This window comes from Pogoniulus pusillus, chromosome 13, assembly GCF_015220805.1.
Source record: "Pogoniulus pusillus isolate bPogPus1 chromosome 13, bPogPus1.pri, whole genome shotgun sequence".
Taxonomy (NCBI): Eukaryota; Metazoa; Chordata; class Aves; order Piciformes; family Lybiidae; genus Pogoniulus; species Pogoniulus pusillus.
In genome coordinates, this window is record NC_087276.1 from 21,922,460 (window position 1) to 21,933,354 (window position 10,895).

Genomic DNA, 10,895 nt, shown 5'->3' on the forward strand with positions numbered 1-10,895 from the left:
CGATCCCTGCAGAGGGAGTTCCCCCCGTGGCTGCAGGACCACCTCCAGAGTTGGTGCTGGTAGCAGGGTGATGCTGCCGATCCCGGTTCCATAGATACCGATGCCATGACAACTCTGACATCATCCCTGCTTCGGACGGCAACTGCAGGGAGCGGCGCAGGGAGGAGGAGTACGCATGCACCGCTGCCTTCGAGCAGGCTTCACTTGGCCTTGGGAGGCTTCTCCTGCCTCCAGCATCAGCTCTCCTCCTGCCCTGCTGCCCATGCGGCTCCATGCCACCCGTGCGGGGACCAGGGCCACCGCCAGGTCACCAGGGGTAGGTGTATGGCAGGTGTGATAAGCCACTCGCAGGCAACACAGAAGGGTTGCTGTGTGCTGGGCCCTGTCTGGAACTGGCTGTGGCCTTTGGCAGCTTTGCTGGTCTGCTCTTTCTGGCAGGACAATGGGGATGTGGCTGTTGAAGCTGGTGACGATGCCATTCAGGTTCTCTCCATTACAGGTGAGTCATCGTCTCTCCAGATCTATTTCTGACTCTCAGCAGGAGAAGCAGAATTCAGCCTTTGGCTCCTCAGTGTCACCAGCTCAGCAGCACCCACGTGTGACTGTGCACAAAAGAAATGGCCATGAAGAGAAGGCCAGCTTGGTGCCTCCTGCTTTCTCCTGGGGCTGGCCAAGGACTGCATTCCACTGTCAAGAGCTCCCACAACAGGCCCCGCTCAAAAGACTGTCCCAGTCAGTCCCTGCTTCCAAACTCATGCTCTTTCTCCAAGGCTCAGCTCTCCAACTTCTGCTGTGTGCAGCATGTTCCCACAGTCCTTCTCCACATCATGCTGGGTGAGCTTTCCTCTTCCCTGCCCTGCCACAGCACAGCTAAAGCATGAGAGCTGTCTCCAGCCTACACACAAACTGCATTTCTCTTTCACTTCCTATTGCTGCAAAGCAGCTTAACAGACAAATGGAGTCAGCCAGAAATGGGGAAGAATGTTGCATCTTGAGCATCCTCCCCATCAAACTGGGGGAAGAGGACCTTTGGCAATGGCTCTTTCCACAGCACTTGGTCAGCCTGAACAAGTTCTGCCTGTGTTTACCATTCTGAGAGACCATGCAGAGAAGTGCCTGTGTTATGACTTGACATGAGTTTAAGTGGTGGAAAATCATGGCTTTGCTTCTTGTAGAAACACAGAATGGCTTTGGTTGGAAGAGATCTTTCAGATCATCAAATCCAACCCTTACCCCAGCACTGCCAGGGCACCACTAACTGTGGCCCTCAGCACCACATTTCCATGGCTTCAAATCCCCCCCCAGGGACGGGGACTCCACCACTGCCCTGGGCAGCTTGGGACAGGTCTTGACAACCCTCAAGGGGAAGAAACTGTTCCTCAAGTCCAACCTAATCCTCCTCTGCTGCAACTTGAATCATCATAGAATGGTTTAGGATGGATGGGACCTCAAAAATCATCCAGTTCCAACCTCCCGCCATAGGCAGGGACACCTCCTGCTAGAACAGGTCGCTCAAGGTCTCATCCACCCTGGTCTTGAACCCCTCCAGGGAGGCTGTGGATCATAGAATCACATTCTGTGATTCTGTGATCCACAGCCTTCTTGGGCAACCTGTTCCAGTGTCTCACCACCCTCACTGCAAAGAACTTCTTCCTAACATCCAGTTTCAATCTCCCCTCTGCCAGTTTAAACCCATTCCTCCTCATGTGTCATTACAAGACCTTGTCAATAGTCCCTCCTCAGCCCTCCTGTAGCCCCTTTTAGATACTGGAAGGCCACTATAAGGTCTCCTGGAAGCCTTCTCTACTCCAGGCTGCCTACTCTCATAGCCTGTCCTCAAAGCATCTTGGTGGCCTCCTCTGGACTGGCTCCAACAGTTCCATGTCCTTCTTGTGTTAGGGGCTCCAGAACTGCACACAGAACTCCAGGTGGGGTCTCAGGAGAGCAGAGTAAATGAGCAGAATCCCCTCCCTTGCCCTGCTGGCCACGCTGCTCTTGCTGCAGCCCAGGCTGTTTCCTCTTGTCCTGTCCCTTGTTCCCTGGTAGAAGAGGCCAACCCCCAGCTGGCTCCAACCTCCTTTCAGGAAGTTGTAGAGAGCAATGAGGTCTCCCCTCAGCCTCCCTTTCTTCAGGCTGACCCATCCCAGCTCTCTTGTCCCTTGCCCTGCAGTCACTCTGACTTCTTCATCTTTGTCTCCAACACAAAAAAAACAACCAGGCTTTTACCCAGAGGTGAGTACCTGAACAACACAGGAGAAGACAAGATGTGGAGCTTTTCCCTTCCTCAAACCTGTCAGAGTCAACCCTACCCACTCAGCTAAGGACTGATTTCACAGAGTTACTTCAGTTGGAGAAGCCTTCCAAGATCACCCAACCATCAACCCAACATCACCATGCCCATTAAACCACGTCCTTAGGTGCCATGCCCACACCACTCTTGAACACCTCCAGGGATGGTGAGTCCACCACCTCCCCAGGCAGCCTGTTCCAGTGCCTGACACGTTTGGGAGTTCAGCCATCCCTCCAGAGCTAGGAGTGATGCTGTGTTTCAGGGGCATATGGCTGAACACAACCCATTTATGAGAGCTCACCAAGTTACCTGTTGGCAGCTGAATGCCTGGCAGCGATGCCAGCTCTGCTCTGTGAAGCAGAAAATAAATCCAAGCAGATGGCTGAGGCTATCACACCCTGATTCCCATTTCCAGCTCTGCCATCACTGGGATTGGGACCTGGCCTGGAGAAAGCCCAGGGATGGACAAGATGAGTTAATGTGATTTCTTCAGCAGGACCAAGCCTATCTGCTCTGTGGCAGCAGGAAGCAGTAGGACAGTCTAGATTTGGCAGGCAAATCAGCCACACTTTCTGCCTAACATCTCTGAAATAAAAAGGTGATGTGAAACTGCCCTGCTCTCAGAACAGCTCCGACAAGGGATTTATGGTGGAGCTGCTCAGGCTGAGAGACCCAAACAGGCAGAACACTGTGCACAGGCCAAGGGTTCTGGCTACGCATTACAGCCCAGCAGCTCCCTGAGGCCTGATGCTGCCTTGTACATGGTGTGGGAGGTAAAATGGCTTGTCCCTCACAATCCCCAGGCAGCAGGCTTGGAGCTGGGCTTTGCAGTGCACTCCATTTACTTGTTACTCAGGTGCACTGTGAAGAGTGTGGCCAGCAGGTCAAGTAAAGTTCTTCCCCCCCCCCGCTACTCTGCCCTAAGGGGGACACAGCTGGTGTATTTGGTCCAGTTCTGGGCTCCCCAGATCAGGAGAAACAGGGAACTGCTGGAGGGAGTCCAGTGAGGGCTGCAAGGATGCTAAAGGGCCTGGAGCAGTTCTGTGAGGAGCGAAGGCTGAAAGCCCTGGGGCTGTTGAGCCTGGAGAAGAGCAGACCCAAAGGGGAGTTTCGCAATTCTCAGCAAGAGCAAGAGGTGAGCAGCAAGAGGATGGGGCCAGACTCTTCTCAGCAGTGCCCAAGGACAGGACAAGGGGCAATGGGCACAAACTGGAACCCAGGAGGTTCCATCTTATCAGGAGGAGAAACTTGTTTGGTGTGACAGTGCTGGAGCTCTGGAGCAGGTTGCCCAGAGAGGCTGAGGAGTCTCCTCTGGAGAGCTTCCAAATCCAGCTGGGCATTATGATGCTGGGCAAGCTGCTATGGGTGCTGCTGCCTTAGCAGGAGAGTTGGACTGGATGATCTCCAGAGGTCCCTTCCAACCCACACCATACTTTGCCTGCCATTCATTACAGCCTGGCTCTTAGTACTTTCAGCCATTAGTCTCTGGAAAGACAAGAGCTGATGGAAATATTGAGAGGTACTTAGAAATGCAGTGTGCCCAGCAGCAGAGAGCATGGACTTCTTGATTAGCAATACCTTAACACGCTATCACTAGAAAGCTATTTAATGCCTTCCATCCTAAGAGATCCAAAAATATCTAGAAGATCATTTATCAGCTGGTTACTCATCCACTTCTGAACAGCAGCCACGTCTCAGGTGGGATCCAGCAGTTCCTCTGCAAGTAGAAATTCAAGAGAAGTAGGCTAGGAAAAAAATGAAATGGAGCAAACTTCAGCGACTGAAATGAGCAGGAGACAACCTGGAGAGCAGAATGCAGCTAACTGAGACAGGAGAGTTCAGACCTCAGCACCTGCAGAAAAATCAAACTGAATTAAAAAAATCCCCACAAGGTTTCAAAACCCTTTTCAGTGATTCAGTTGCAGGCTGAGGTCTCAACAAGTAAACTTGGCCTATGCTTCTTCTCAAAATGAATCACAGAATGGTTCAGGTTGGAAATGACCTCCAAAGGTCATCCAGTCCAACCCTATGCAGCCAGAAAGGACATCCTCCACTATCAGATTGCTCAGAGCCTTGTCCAGCCTCATCTTCAATAGCTCCAGGGATGGGACCTCAACTCCCTCCCTGAGCAACCTGTTGCAGTGTTCCAGCACTCTCAGAACTTGTTCCTCACATCCAATCTGAATCTGCTCTGCTCTCATTTCAAACCATTGCCTCTCATCCTGTCCCTGCAGGCCTTTGCAAACAGTCCCTCTGCAGCCTCCTTGCAGCCCCCTTCAGGTACTGGCAGGCTGCTCTGAGGTCTCCCTGGAGCTTTCCCTTCTCCAGGCTGAACACTGCCAGCTCTCTCAGCCTGTTCTTGTAGTAGAGGTGCTCCAGCCCCCTGAGCATTTTTATGGCATCCTCTGGATCTGCTCCATCAGGTCCATGTCCTTCATATGTTGAGGGCTCCAGAGCTGGACAAGGCACTGCAGGTGAGGTCTCCCCAGAGCAGAGGGGCAGAATCCTCTCTCTCCGTCTGCTGGCCACACTGCTTTGGGTGCAGCCCAGGATGCATCACAATGAAATATAGCATAAAAAATTTGAGGGGCTTTTGACAAACCCAGGCTAAACTCTGCTCTGTGAAGGTGCAGGGAGGAGACAGACACAGGGAAAGAGGATCCCTGGCTGCTTTCCAAACCAACCTACTAGGACCACGACAGCAATCAGATCATGTAGGGGCCTGACCAACAAGTTGACTTTGGTGCTCATCATCAGCTACCTGCTTGGTGCTGTGGCTAAGCAGGTATGGTAATGAGAGCAGAGCTGACAGCTACAAGGACACAGGGCAGCTTCCAAGCAGCTCCAGCCCTGTTTGACAGGCAGAGCTTCTGCACTTCTCAGTTCAGCTGCATCCACCTTTGCTGCCAAGGACTTCTCCCAGCCCAGCCCCTTCATTATGGTTTCTGCCTTGTGACACATCACAAAGCAAGACTCACAGCACAGGTTCAGGGGGAAATAAGGGCCCTGATGTTTGTATAATGAATAAGGTGAGACACAGAAAATCAGAGAACCACAGAGAATTGTTTGCTTGGAAAAGCCCTTCAGGGTCATGGAGTCCAACTGTTAACACAGCACTGCCAGATCACCACTGAACTAAGAATCATGGAACTCTGGAGGTTGGAAGAGACCTTTGAAATGATGGCACTTGATACCACATCTCTGAAACCCCTCCAGGGATGGGGACTCCACCACTGCCTGGGCAGCCTGAGCCAGGCCTTGACATGCCTTTTGGGGATGAAAATGTTCTTCATGTCTGACTTAAACCTCTTCTGGGGCAACTGGAGGCCATTCACTCTTGTCTCTTGTTCCTTGGTAGAAGAGAACAACCCCCACCTGGCTCCAGCCTCCTTTCAGGGAGTTGTAGAGCACAATGAGGTCTTCCCTCAGCCTCCTTTTCTCTGAGCTGGACAACTCCAGTTCCCTCAGCTGCTCCTCACCAGCCCTATTCCCTAGACCCTCCATCAGCTTCCTTGCCCTTCTATGGACACAAGAAATATTTTGTTTCTTAACTGAACACAACAAATGGTGAACAGGTCCTTGGCTTCAAAAGAAAGATGCAACCTGGTCCCTACGAGAAATGTGTAGGACAGACTGAGCTGAGAGCTTTGGTTACAGTGAACAGCTCTCAGGACCAGGACTGTGCACAACAAACACATTAAAATAGCTTCCCTGGAGGATTATTTTCATCTAAATAGGCAACAGAAGCAGAGGCTGCAGAAACCAGTATTTTTATCCCCATTTTGCAGAAGTGGAAGTGCAGCTGCAGAAGATGAAGTCATTTACCTGGAGTCTAGCAAGAAGCTTATGAGTAAGAACTGAATTTTGATATTCTGAGCCTACAGCCATAGGCCTCATCTTATAGATCTTGCCTATCTTTTACCCTATCAAAGATGACAGGAGGCACAGCCACAGAATTCCCCTTTCCACACTCTTGGTAGCTGGGGCCAGATGTCAAGGATGGAAGGAGCAGGGAAATCCCAGCTTTGCCTGAGCATAATCAGCATTTGAAAGTCCCCATCCCATACACTGGGACTTGAGTTTAGACCCAAAGCTTGGAGTTCTGGGAAGAAAGGGAATTTTTAGGGACTGCAATGAAGTATCTGCTCAGTGTCTGCTGTGAGTGGGACATTGATTTAACTTGGCTGTTTTCCTTCTCAGAGATCTGCTAATTCAAAGCAAGGCTCCCAAGAAACTCTGTGGGATTTCTTCCTACCCCTTCCCAAGCAGCAGGACTGGGCTGCATCCCTGTATCTCAAAAGGAACAGCTCTGCTGAAGGCACAACTGTCCTGTCATCTTCCTTCCAAATCCTCTTCTTCCTCAGTGAAGCATCTAGAGCAGATGGCAACAACGCCAAGGAAGTTTGAACCCTTCTGACTTCATGACTGCTGTGCACCATTCCCCTTGCCTGTGTCTGGGCTGTGCATGAGCCCACAGGAGTCTGTGCAGCCACCATAAAGCTCCTGCATGGCACAGCTGGGTTGTGCCAGTGTGGGCCAGCTCACCTTTAAGCAAGGCAGACAGCTGGCTCACATCTGCTGTTGGCTCAGGCCATAGGATAAGAAAACAGATGTTGGTCTGGGGGTGTTCAGCCTGGAGAAAAGGAGACTGGGGGGATACCTTCTGGCTCTCTGCAACTCCCTGCAAGGAGGCTGGAGCCAGGTGGGGGTTGGTCTCTTCTCCCAAGGGAAAAGTGACAGGACAAGAGGAAATGGCTTTGAGTTGCCCCAGGGGAGGTTTAGGTTGAACATGAAGAACAATTTCTTCCTCTTGAGGGTTGCCAAGGCCTGTCCCAGGCTGCCCAGGGCAGTAGTGGAGTCCCCATCCCTGGAGGTGTTTCAAAGCTATGAAGATGTGGTGATGAGAGCTATGGTTTAGTGGTGACCTGGGGTGCCAGGGTAAGGTTTGGACTCTATGATCTTAAAGGTCTCTTCTAACCTATGATTTTCAGAAAGCAAGCCATAGGATCTAACCCAACCAGGCCCTGCCACCAAAGCCACAGCTGTAGTTGCTCTCCTAGCCAATGGCATCCTGGCCTGGATCAGGAACAGTGTGGCCAGCAGGATGAGGGAAGTTACTCTGCCCCTATACTCAGCACTGGTCAGGCCACACCTTGAGTGCTGTGTCCAGTTCTGGGCTCCTCAATTCAAGAGAGATGTTGAGATATTGAAACGTGCCCAGAGAAGGGCAACAAAGCTGGTGAGGGGCCTGGAGCACAGCCCTGTGAGGAGAGGCTGAGGGAGCTGGGGGTGTGCAGCCTGCAGAAGAGGAGGCTCAGGGCAGACCTCATTGCCTCATCTACAACTACCTGAAGGGAGGCTGTAGCCAGGTGGGGTTGGTCTCTTCTGCCAGGCAAGCAGCAACAGAACAAGGGGACACAGTCTCAAGTTGTGCCGGGGGAGGTCTAGGCTGGATGTTAGGAGGAAGTTGTTGGCAGAGAGAGTGATTGGCATTGGAATGGGCTGCCCAGGGAGGTGATGGAGTCACCGGGTCTGGAGGTGTTGAAGAAAAGCCTGGCTGAGGCACTTAGTGCCATGGTTTAGTTGATTGTCTAGGGCTGGGTGCTAGGTTGGACTGGATGATCTTGGAGGTCTCTTCCAACCTGGTTGATTCTATGATTACAGTCAAGAAAGTGCCTGTCAGAAAAGCCAGGAGATAAAGCTCACTCACCCCTTCCCATGTGTTAAAAACGTCTGAACTTCTCCACAGAGGCTCAGTTATGAGCTGGAGCTCAGGTAGGAAACACGCTGGAGAAAGCACCCAGCCAGTGGTTTATTAAACCCTGAAGGGCAGACTTTAGCTGCAGACACAGAAATACCACATCCCTCATTTAGGAAACTGGACACTCATTGGAAAAGTCACTAAATCTCCTCCTCAAATGACAGGATACAGTTTGGAGCACTTGGCTCTTCAGAAAAGGGTGAGACAGGAAGTCCAGGAACCAGCTGCTTTGTTGCCCTCTGCTGATGGCTCGGTTCAGCTGCAAAGAGACTTCTACGTTCACCTCTGGGAAGCACACAGCAGTAACAGGACACAGATGGCACAAAGCATGACGTTATGGAATATATCCCAGAATCTCAGCACCATGGGGTTGGAAGGGACCTCTGGAATTCATCCAGTCCAACTGCCCTGTTAAAGTAGGGTCACCCACAGCAGCTTGCTCAGGATCACAATGCCCAGCTGGGGTTGGAAGCTCTCCAGACAAGGAGACTCCACAACCTCTCTGGGCAGCTTGCTCAGAGCTCAAGCACTGTCACACCAAACAAGTTTCTCCTCCTGTTCAGATGGAACCTCCTGGGTTCCAGTTTGTGCCCATTGCCCCTTGTCCTATCACTGGGTACTGCAGTCAAGGGTCTGACCTCATCCTCTTACCCCTCAGACCTTTTAACTCACACTGAGAAAATCCCCTTTGGTGCTGTTCTTCTCCAGCCTCAGGGCTCTCAGCCTTTGCTCCCTACAGAGATACTCCAGACCTTTCAGCATGTTTCCAGGGATGGGGTTTCTATTGGCCTACAAAATCAAGAGCTGACTTCACACAACCTTGTTGGCAGCTTCTTTTCAAGTGCTTATTCCTGCCCACAGCAACCACTGAAGAGCTCCTCTGCTTCATTCAGAGCAAACATCTGCCAGGAATGGCAGGGGGGAGGAGGGGGGAATAAATACATCAGTACTGATAGGAAAGGGCAAAAAAAAAACCAAAGGAAAATCTCAGTTCTACCCACTCCAAGCCTATAAAACCCCAGCAGGAAGAAATATCACCCACTGATGGTACCATGCTGGAGGAAAAGAGCCTCTTGGGAGTCTTCCTGTAAACAGGAGCCTGCACACCCCCAGCACACTGCAAAGGAACAGCTAATCCCTGGAAAAATATTAAGGCATAGCAGTGCTTCCACCAACATCTGCACTTGGCACTTGTTGAAGCAACTCTGCCTCCCATTCATGAAGAAGACAATCCCCTTGAGCCTCTCTGCTCTTTGCTTTTGGGAGAGGAAAAAAAGAGAAGAGTAAGAGCTGCAGCTCTGAATGCAAACCAGGCTGTGCAAAACACTGAGACCTTGAAGAAGCTGAAAGGTTCCAAAAGTGCCCATTCAACAGAAATTCCAAGGAATGGCACAACAGCAGCACCTCAGGATGGCACCAAACTGGGAGGAGTGGCTGACACCCCGTCAGGCTGTGTTGCCATTCAGCCAGACCTGGACAGGCTGAACAGTTGGGCAGGGAGAAATTGAATGAAATCCAACAAGGCCAAGTGTGGAGTCTTGCACCTGGGAGAGAACAATCCCATGGACCAGGATAAGCTGGGGGCTCTTCTGCTGGAAAGCAGCTCTGGGGAAAAGGACCTGGGAGTCCTGCTGGACAGCAGGATGCTCAGGAGCCAGCAATGTGTCCTCGGGGCCAAGAAGGCCAGGGGCATGCTGGGGTGGATTAGAAGGGCTGTGGCGAGTAGGTTGAGACAGGCTCTTCTCATTCACCACCTGTCTTTGGGTCAATGGTGTCAATTTAGCAGGACAAAAGGAGCAGCTTCAGCCCCACATTGGCTGGTCAGTACACGCAGGAACACATAACCACCACCAGTTCAGTGCTTGAGCAGTTCAGCTCAAGCAGCACCATGCTGGAGCACACAGCAGGCTGCACACACCAGCACAAGGTGATCCCTTTTACCAGCGTCTCACACAGCAGGGATGTACAGTCACAGAATCATAGAATGGTTTGAGGCTGAAGGGACCTCCAAAGGTCATCCAGTCCAACCCCCCTGCCACCAGCAGGGACATCCTCCACTACAGCAGGTTGCTCAGAGCCTTGTCCAGCCTCACCTTCAGTAGCTCAAATGATGAGGCCTCAGCTACCCCTCTGGGCAACCTAATGCAGAGTTCCAGCAGCCTCATGCTGCAGAACTTGCTCCTCACATCCAATCTCAATCTGCTCTGATCTCATTCCAAACCATTGCTTCTTGCCCTGTCCCTGCAGGCCTTTGCAAACAGTCCCTCTGCAGCCTTCTTGCAGCCTGCTTCAGGTACTGGCAGGCTGCTCTGAGGTCTCCCTGGAGCCTTCTCTTCTCCAGGCTGAACACCCCCAGCTCCCTCAGCCTGTCCTCATAGCAGAGGTGCTCCAGCCCCCTGAGCATTTTCATGGCCTCTTCTAGACCTGCTCCATCAGGTCCATGTCCCTCCTATGTTGAGGGCTCCAGAGCTGGACACAGCACTGCAGGTGAGGACTCACCAGAACAGAGGCAGGATCTCCTCTCTCCATCTCTGGCCATGCTGTTCTGGATCCAGCCCAGGCTGCCATTGGCCTTTTGGGCTGCAGGTGCCCATTGCCTGCTCCTGGCCAGCTTCTCACCCACTGGCACCCCTAAGCCCTCTCCTGCAGGGCTGCTCTCAGTCTCATCACTCCCCAGCCTGGACTGATACCAAGGATTGCCCCAACCTAGGAGCAGGACCTTGCCTTTTGCCTTGTGGAACCTGATGAGATTCTCCTCAGCTCACCTCTCCAGCCTGCCCAGGCCCCTCTGGATGGCACCCATCCCATGCTTCAGACTTGCCAACCACACCACTCAGCCTGGTA